This window comes from Strongylocentrotus purpuratus, unplaced genomic scaffold (genome assembly GCF_000002235.5).
Source record: "Strongylocentrotus purpuratus isolate Spur 01 unplaced genomic scaffold, Spur_5.0 spur5_scaffold_18, whole genome shotgun sequence".
NCBI classification, from domain to species: domain Eukaryota; kingdom Metazoa; phylum Echinodermata; class Echinoidea; order Camarodonta; family Strongylocentrotidae; genus Strongylocentrotus; species Strongylocentrotus purpuratus.
In genome coordinates this window covers 27,104,050-27,112,674 of record NW_022145603.1, presented here as the reverse complement: position 1 = coordinate 27,112,674, position 8,625 = coordinate 27,104,050, and the positions used below count along the sequence as shown (strand labels likewise).

Sequence of the window (8,625 nt, the reverse complement as noted above, 5' to 3'; positions counted from 1 at the left end):
ATGCACAAATCTTTGTTAAGTGTTGCTTCGTTTCAAATTATTGAATTAACCTGTTACAAATAATTGTATTTCAATAGTGAGAATACAAACTGCATGCATTATGTGTTGTTAGGTAGGACAATTCATAACGTTTGTCCTACCCAGCAAAAGTTAATGTTTGGGATTTTAGCGAGTCACTTAACAAAGATTTGTGCATTAAAATTGATTACATTACGAAAAATTATCTATTTGCACTGGGCCCTATGCAATGTTTGTTTGATCAAATTTCTAATTTTATGCCTATCATTTTATCTCTCTTTAAGATTTATTGAGTATTGTGTGTCCATCGCGTGGGATTTATAGCATTAATAAATTAACCGCAAGTATATCACATATCAATGGAACCTAGATCGAGTGTCTTTATTCTTCTGTTAAAGGGGAAGTCAACCCTGATATTAAGTTGGTTTTAATATAAGTTGGTTTGAATAAAAGTAGGAAAATGAGAGAAACGAATTGGTGAAAGTTTGAGAAAAAATCTGATGAAAAATATAAAGGAAGTTAAGATATTTTGAAGATGCAATAAATCATAGACAAATGGGCAACTCTGTAACTTTTCTGGCGAGCTCCTCTCCAATTTGTCCTAGATCTACATAGAAAATGCCACAAACTTTCATTTTCTTAGTTATTAATGACGGAATATACATGTATATAATAATAATAATAGAAACGTTACTTATAAAGCGCTTACCACCGAAGTCTCTATAAGCGCTATACAAGGATAACGCTGCGAGCAGGGTTCGAACCTGCGCGGGAAGATCCCATTGGATTTCAAGTCCAACGCCTATAACCACTCGGCCATCACAGCTTCCGCATGTCTCATACAGGGGTTATTTGAAAAATATTTACCATTATTATATCGAAGGTGATTATACGATTGACCCTTTAATCTGATTTGTTAACCTCGGAACTTGTTAACACTAACAGGAGTGTGTATTCATATGGAAGGTAGAGTTATATGAACATTCGATTTTTTCTAAAAAATAGTCAAAGCCAACAAAAGTTTTACTAAAACATCAATGGATTATGGCTACATTCAGGTTGAGTGGATTTTCTGGCGAGTGGGGGGTGTATTTCTCATTTGGTTAACGCAATATTTCATGATCTGGACCATTAGAATCGTATCCAGATGTAGTTTTTTTTTTGTGAACATTTTTCCTTTTCTTTTTCCAAAAAGTAAAACCCAATTTTCCATTTCTTCTTTGAAAAAGGAGAAGGGCCTTTCGTTATCATCATTGATCTGCCAAATGATTTAAGGAAAAAGTGGAGGGGCTCTCCTTTTTAAAGAAAATAACTATCCCGAGATTCTCTGTCCCACTTCTTCTTTTTTTTTGGTATTAATACGACAAATACATTCTCAGAAAGGCTAATTGCTAGAATCTCTGTAGGTAAGCGTTTTAACCCCAATCAAGATCTTAAAATAATACCCTCTACAAAACTACTTGCTAAAATAGATAGGCCTGCCATTGAAATTAATTATTGCAAATTATACACTACCCTTTTCACACGTTTTTTTTTGTCTCGCTTGTGTACAGCCATATATTTGACTGGCCTGCTCTCGGAGCTAGTTTTGTTCAAACCACAATGAAAACAAATCACTTACACGCATAGCATCAATCACACTCAAGGTCTCATAATAATTCTGTCAAAATTCACCATTTTATGAAAAAGTAAATTAAATCTTTAAATACATCCTGGTTTATCACCGATAAATATATTTAGCACCAGTGATATTGATGACATTCTCTCACGCGAGATTATCATATATTTTTAATCGATTGAAGAAGAAAAAGATTAATAATAAATAATTAACTTCTTTTTCTACACGAATCATGAAATAATGTTGATTGGGAAATTGTACATGACCCTTACCCTAGAAATATTTACTGAGACTAATATAAAGTCCTTTGACCTTCTATTCAATACAATTGCAAACTTCAGAAAATTGCGCCAACACTTCCCAGTCTGAGAAATAAATCATTAAGCATACGTTGTATCGCTTTGTTTACATGGGTTACGTGACATGATCTTGAACATGATATCATCCCTTTTCGAAACGTCATACTTACCAAAGGCGTATAAGCCGGGGGCGGGGTGGGGGGGGGGGGCGGTGGGGTGTCTGTATCCCCGCCTCCTTCATGATTTCTTTAGTTACATCAACATTCGGAAAGCGAGGTGCGCGATATTATTTTTCAATACTTTATTCTACTGTCTTAATATGATGAAAAATAATATTGTTAGCATAATAAATTGTCTTTTTGATTTAGAAACTGATTGATTGGATAACCTATACTTATTGATTGACTTAATGATTGATGAATTGAATGACTGACTGACTGACTGATTGATTGACCGATTGATTGACTGATTGATTGATTGACTGACTGACTGACTGATTGATTGACTGATTGACTGACTGATTGATTGTCTGACTGACTGATTGATTGAATGACTGACTGACTGACTGACTGATTGACCGATTGATTGATTGATTGACTGACTGACTGATTGATTGATTGATTGATTGTCTGACTGACCGATTGATTGATTGACCGATTTATCGAGTGATTGACTGATTGACTGACTAATTGATTGACCGATTGATTGACTGATTGACTGACTGACTAATTGAATGATTGACTGATTGACTGATTGAATGACTGATTGAATGACCGATTGATTGATTGATTGATTGAATGATTCACTTACTGACGGATTTTTTTACTATTTATCCTCTTTCGAGGAACTTTATTTGTTCATATCATAAAACAACAGCTATTAACAACAGTGTTTAAATACAAAATTCATGCAATAATTGTAACATATCATATAGTACAAAACATGAAACTAATGTGACATAATGAAAACATTTTTGTAACTTCGTTTGTATCGAATTTCTTTTGATTACATTTCATATCGAGATAGGTGCGAATTTCTACATTTATTCTTTTATCAAATATACAGCATATATCCTGTGCTTTTCACTTCCAAAACATTCTCTGATATAGTTTCTATATATATAATAATCTGAGCAAAGTTTAAAATGGGATTGACAAGATTCATTTCTTTTCTCTCTATTTCAATACCTATTAAAATATTTTTTTCGTTCCAATTTTTTTTGTTGAATTAAACAAAGTATCGATTAATTTGGATACAATTTTCCAAAAAAGCGAAACCTTCTTGCATGCCAGGAGAAGGTGGTTAGTCGTATCTGGGATCTTACATATATCACATAGATTATTATTTTTAATCCATTTACATAAATTGTTTTTACTGGGCAATATTCCGGCTATGAATATATTCAAAATTAAACTGCTTAATTCTGTTGTCATTTATAAAGTAAAATTTATAATGAAGCACCGTCTTCCAGTTAAACTCATTAGGTAAATCAAAATAAGCGTTCCAAAAATAAATGCACGGCAAATCCTTTCTATTTTGTTCTAACATCAAATTATAATAGTGTTTGGCTCTCATGACCGCTACACCAATGGAGTCACCTGTTACCATTTTTATTGTACTGGATTCCACTGCAGACGATAGACTATTTACATATTGTAACCTATTACGTAACTTTGTCAATTTGAAGGCGGAAAGTAATTCATTTCTTTGAAAATTGATACAAATGTAATCAACTTCTTTCCAGATACCGTTTACCGAGACTTGTTTCACTTTAAAAATATTGTTTCTCATCTAGTTTGGAAAATACAATAACTCATTCATATTTGTAATATTGCTATTATACCAAATCGTTTCATTTTTAATCACATATCAATATATTTTAATTCAGCTCAACAACAAAACATGTCAACATAACAGTTAGGTAACTGTTTTTTTTTCTACAAATACGATAAATATCGCTCTCTTTGCAATTAAAATGCAAACAGAGGCAAATCCCCAATTTTCTTGATCCAATATTTAAACAAAATTGTCCAAGCCCTTTGTTCACCTCTTAAATACTTATGAATGGTCATGTTTTTTTATTGTCCTTGTTACAGGAACATAAATTTAAAAATTCGTCTTTAAAATGGATTCAAACGTTATATAATGGTGCTCATGGTCGTGTCTTAAATTTTGGTTGGATATCCGAGAAATTCGCAATAGAAAGAGGTGTTAGGCAAGGTTGCCCACTTTCTCCACTTTTATTTATAATAATTGCAGAGGTTTTAGCAATTGAAATTAAACAAAACGCCAAAATAGAGGGAATCCAAGTCCCAGACTTCAATGAAGATCAATCTGATATTAAAGATATACGTATCATTCAATATTTTTTGTTTTGTAGTATTGTTTTATTGCATTCATTCAGTACAAAATCGTCGCTGTTTTCACGAAGTGACGGTAGTGAAAAAAAATTTCATTCACTTTGCGTTATGATTTTCCTCACTACCGTCACTTCGTGAAAACAAGGACGAAATATATAACAAACAAACATACAGCTTCATTGATTTACATATATCAAAATATAAAGAAAATTGTACATCTCTCAAAAAATACATAAGATAGTTTAATACACAGTACATAATGTTTACATTTAATTATACTGAACGAATATTATATGCAGACGAGACAACGATTATTACTAGATCTGTTCAATTTGTTAAAGAAATGATGAAAGAAGTAGAAATGTTTGGAAAACATGCGGGACCAAAAATGAACTGGACCAAATTAAATCATATGAAATTTAATATGAATGACGATGAACTTGAAGATTTATATCTCACCGAAGACCCTATAAAAGGTCTTGGTATACATGTAGGTAAAAATTCTTTAGACGTTCAAAATTTAAACTGGGAAAGTAAAGTAGAAAAAAAAGAATACCTTGGATTTATGGAAAATGAGAAAACTTACATTGTACGGAAACTTTGTTGTGATTAAACATTTAGTTATGTCTCAGATAGTACATACTGCCACGGCAGTTCCGATCCCTTCTAAAATAATTAAACGTATAAACTGGCTTACACATTTTTATGGAATTCTAAAAAAAGAAAAGGTGAAACGAAACATCTGTCACAATCCTGAAGTAGAAGGGGGATTGGGAATGATTGACTTAGAGTCGAAACGCCAGTCACTTCGTCTTTTAACTTACTGACTGATTGATTGAGTGATTGACTGACTGATTTATTAGTTGACCGACTGATTGGTTTAAAAACACTGTATAAACTCCCATTTAGCTACATGTATACTAGGCTTGTGTACAAACTAGAAAGTTGATATTCTGGCAAGCACCATTATCCCCCTCCTCCCTCTACCTTTCCCGGAAATGCCCCCGTGTCCCTTTTGACACAAGTCACCACCCATTGTCCTCACGTAGTGTAAGACAACACGTGACATTCACAGGAAAGATGAACATGATTTCGATGTTTACTCGGACAAAGTTCATCCTTTCTATTTTTATATTTATCATTAGCTCTGTACTTTGCGAACACACACACTGCAGCCCTGCATCAATATTGAAATATGATAACGTGATTAGTCATTTTTGAGCGGTTGATTCCTTATTTTATTTCATCAACATTATATTCTGATAAAAAATGAGATCGTGTAATTTTGAACATAATCCTGTAAAGGAAAGATACAAGGGACAGTCCCCTTTAACTAATTTTTTTTTCTTCTAAAGTCCTGCTCAATGATTATCTCAGTGAATTCTAGACTACAACAAATGTCCTGCCAATTAGTTTTTGCATTACTTCGCGCGAACCCCCGAACCCCTAGTTTGTACGGGGGTGTAGTGCAATAACTTCTTAGTCTGTAAACATAATGTCAGTTTGTGGATTTGAAAATTACATGAAAGTCTCATTAAGATTATTTGGATTTTGGTCTTCTGACAAAATATGACTTTGAAGATGTATATTTCTGGACTACGGGATTACAAAAATGCATCATGATTGAACTATGTTTTTTCCTGTGTAAACTTACGCAAATGTCAGAGGGTACAATAATATTATTTCAATTTCAATTTCATTTATTGTTCAACCATCAAAATATACAATCAAAATAAGTGACATCAAGAATTTAGAATAACACAATGATGGTTTGGTGACCCCGGAGAAAGCAGAGCTTATAAAAAGGGGCCACCAATACATAAAAAGATCAACAATTATTATGCAAATAAAATCAACATCGAACATTAATATAAACAAGGAAAAAAAGAGAATTACACTTCTGCAGCAGCAGCAAAAAATGTATCTACATGTATATAAGAGGGCAGTACAAATAAAAGCGAACAAGAATATCAAGAATATATTATAAAGAAGGTCGACTAGTGGACTGACGAATATGATTATATACAAGTTTAAATACAAATTTGTTAATCGTTTTAATAGAATGAATATACGTATAAATCTTTGTCCTAAAACTGCTTCTTCTTTTTTCAAAATACTATTTATGACGTGAATAAAAATGCATAAAAATTAACTTTAAAAATATCAAAAAAATAGATAAAAACAAACAAATTAGCGAGTAACACAATCGCAACTATTTATACATGTTTATACAGGTACACAAGATTAGAAATAAGTCTGTTTTGCATCATGTTGAACATACAAAAACCATTTCCGTTTTAACGATTTATGTTTTAACGGTAACTATAGGCCGACTCGGGTGAATGATGTAAACTTCACATAATTTGTTTCTCTTTTTCAAAACCTCTTTTTACCCGCTCAATAAAAATGATGTAAAATCGTAAAGTCTGTAGACTTGTATCAATTTACTCATTGCTAAATTTAACAACTATCGTCGGTCAATTCATAACACCCAGATGACATCTTTAAAAGAGCGTGGTTGATTGTATGGACTCCAGTCTTATGCTCTACCAAAACTCTTTAAAACAAATTCAATTGTAAAATACTTTACTACTTTAAGTAACTGTTTTATATGGGTCGGATGGTAGCGTCCATGATCATACATGTCGGCTAACTGATACAGACACGCCCTTCGGTAAATGGTCATCGTAGTGTGCTGTGTGCATCTGATGCTTTCTCGTTGTCATGGTAAACACAGATGAAAGGGAGCCCTGTATCAGTCGCTGTCGCACGCACAAGAGTGTATAGACATGATTGCTCTCTTGTGCCGCGTGACAGCAACTAACGAGAGAGCTGGGTATGTTGATAAGGCGACTGATCAATCAGGTTCCGGTATAGGGTGAGATCGCATGACGTAACAAAACTTCTGACCAATGGGTGACTGTTATTTCATATCGTTCAGCAAGATCAGTCGCTGTTTACAAGACGAGTGACCAATCAGGTTCCAGTATAGGGCGAGATGGCATGACGTAACATAACTTCTGACCAATGGGTGACTGTTATTTCGTATAGTTCAGCAGGATCTGTCAGAGTAGCACGTGGACAGATTCCAGACCTATCATGTTCCAGTAGAGTCTTAGATAACAAGTTTTGACGTAACAAGAAAACCTCTAGCCGATGATGCGCGATAGTTATTTCACATTGTCCATTTTTTGAAAATAATTTTTGATTATTTAGAGTAGTCTTCCACAAAGTTATCTGGGTTGAAAGAAATTAAAAGGTAAAAGAATAAATAAAAACAACGGATTCTGTGACTGGTACTAGTCTATAGGACCCACAGCCCCTACAGCGTAATGATATCCGTTACATTCATCACATGCATACGTGCATACTGACATGCGCTAAGACTACTTCTGTCATGAGCGTGTCAAAGTTCGAAGTAGGTGTCCATGGTCAAAGCTTGCAAGTGTCGGCCTATCAGTTTCGATGTAAAACAGAATTATGTCTTTCATGTTTCAAGTTCGCATTCTGTAGATTGTGTGAGCGCTATGGTACTTTTTTGTTTTTAGCGCTCCTATTTAGTGATCGATATTATTATAATTATTAGAGTCTTGATATTAAGACGTCGTACCGGTCAAATATATTGCATTTCACAGGCCTGATAAAAAATTCCAGGTATTAATAATAGTTATGAATCTGTTTGTAGAAAATGGAATCACGTCTCACTTTGTATGTCTTTATAATTATAGAGGTCTACTATTTTCGAAAAGATAACAAATCCAACTTTAATAGAAAAAAAATCAGAGAAGCAGACCCGTGCAAGTTTGAACGAAATCTGACAAAAAATAAGAAAATTATGAATTTTTGAGAGAGTTGTTATCCACTATACGAATGGGAGCTTCAAATTGGCTGAATCGGTGATGTCCAATAATTATACTGGTAGAGTCTTTTAATTAAACATTCTGAGGTCCATGTCAAATTTTCTCTGCCTTTACTCTTCAAAGAGAGAGAGAGAGAGAGCCTGCTCAAGTTGAATAATTAGAAGCCCACACTCAACATTTTCAAATATGCTATTCAAGCTCTAAAATCTAATATCAGTAATAAGTATTTATGTTCAAAATGCCAGTCACTACTCTCCAAAAACAGAGCCAGTTGAAGTTGAATAAAGGCGTAAACTCACCCTTTTTTATTCATTCATTCATTCGTCATAATTATTCTAGGTCATTCTAAGCAAAATTAGCAGACATTTTCAAATAAACCATGCAAAAGCCCGAATTCTTATTATAGGCGTTGCGATAAGCAACAAAAAAAAAGGATTGTAATGAAAAAAAATGTAAGTCCATCTCACTTC

General features: G+C 33.5%; 2 non-coding genes across 2 annotated transcripts; both read right to left on the bottom strand.

Annotated features, from left to right (window-relative positions):
• Positions 1–761: 761 nt before the first annotated feature.
• On the bottom strand, positions 762–844 carry TRNAS-UGA. The gene has a single exon. It is a non-coding gene; the product is annotated as a tRNA-Ser (tRNA).
• A 6,202-nt stretch (positions 845–7,046) lies between these two features.
• Positions 7,047–7,123, bottom strand: Mir210 (microRNA mir-210). The gene has a single exon (NR_036386.1). It is a non-coding gene; the product is annotated as a microRNA mir-210 (primary transcript).
• Between the last annotated feature and the right edge of the window lie 1,502 nt (positions 7,124–8,625).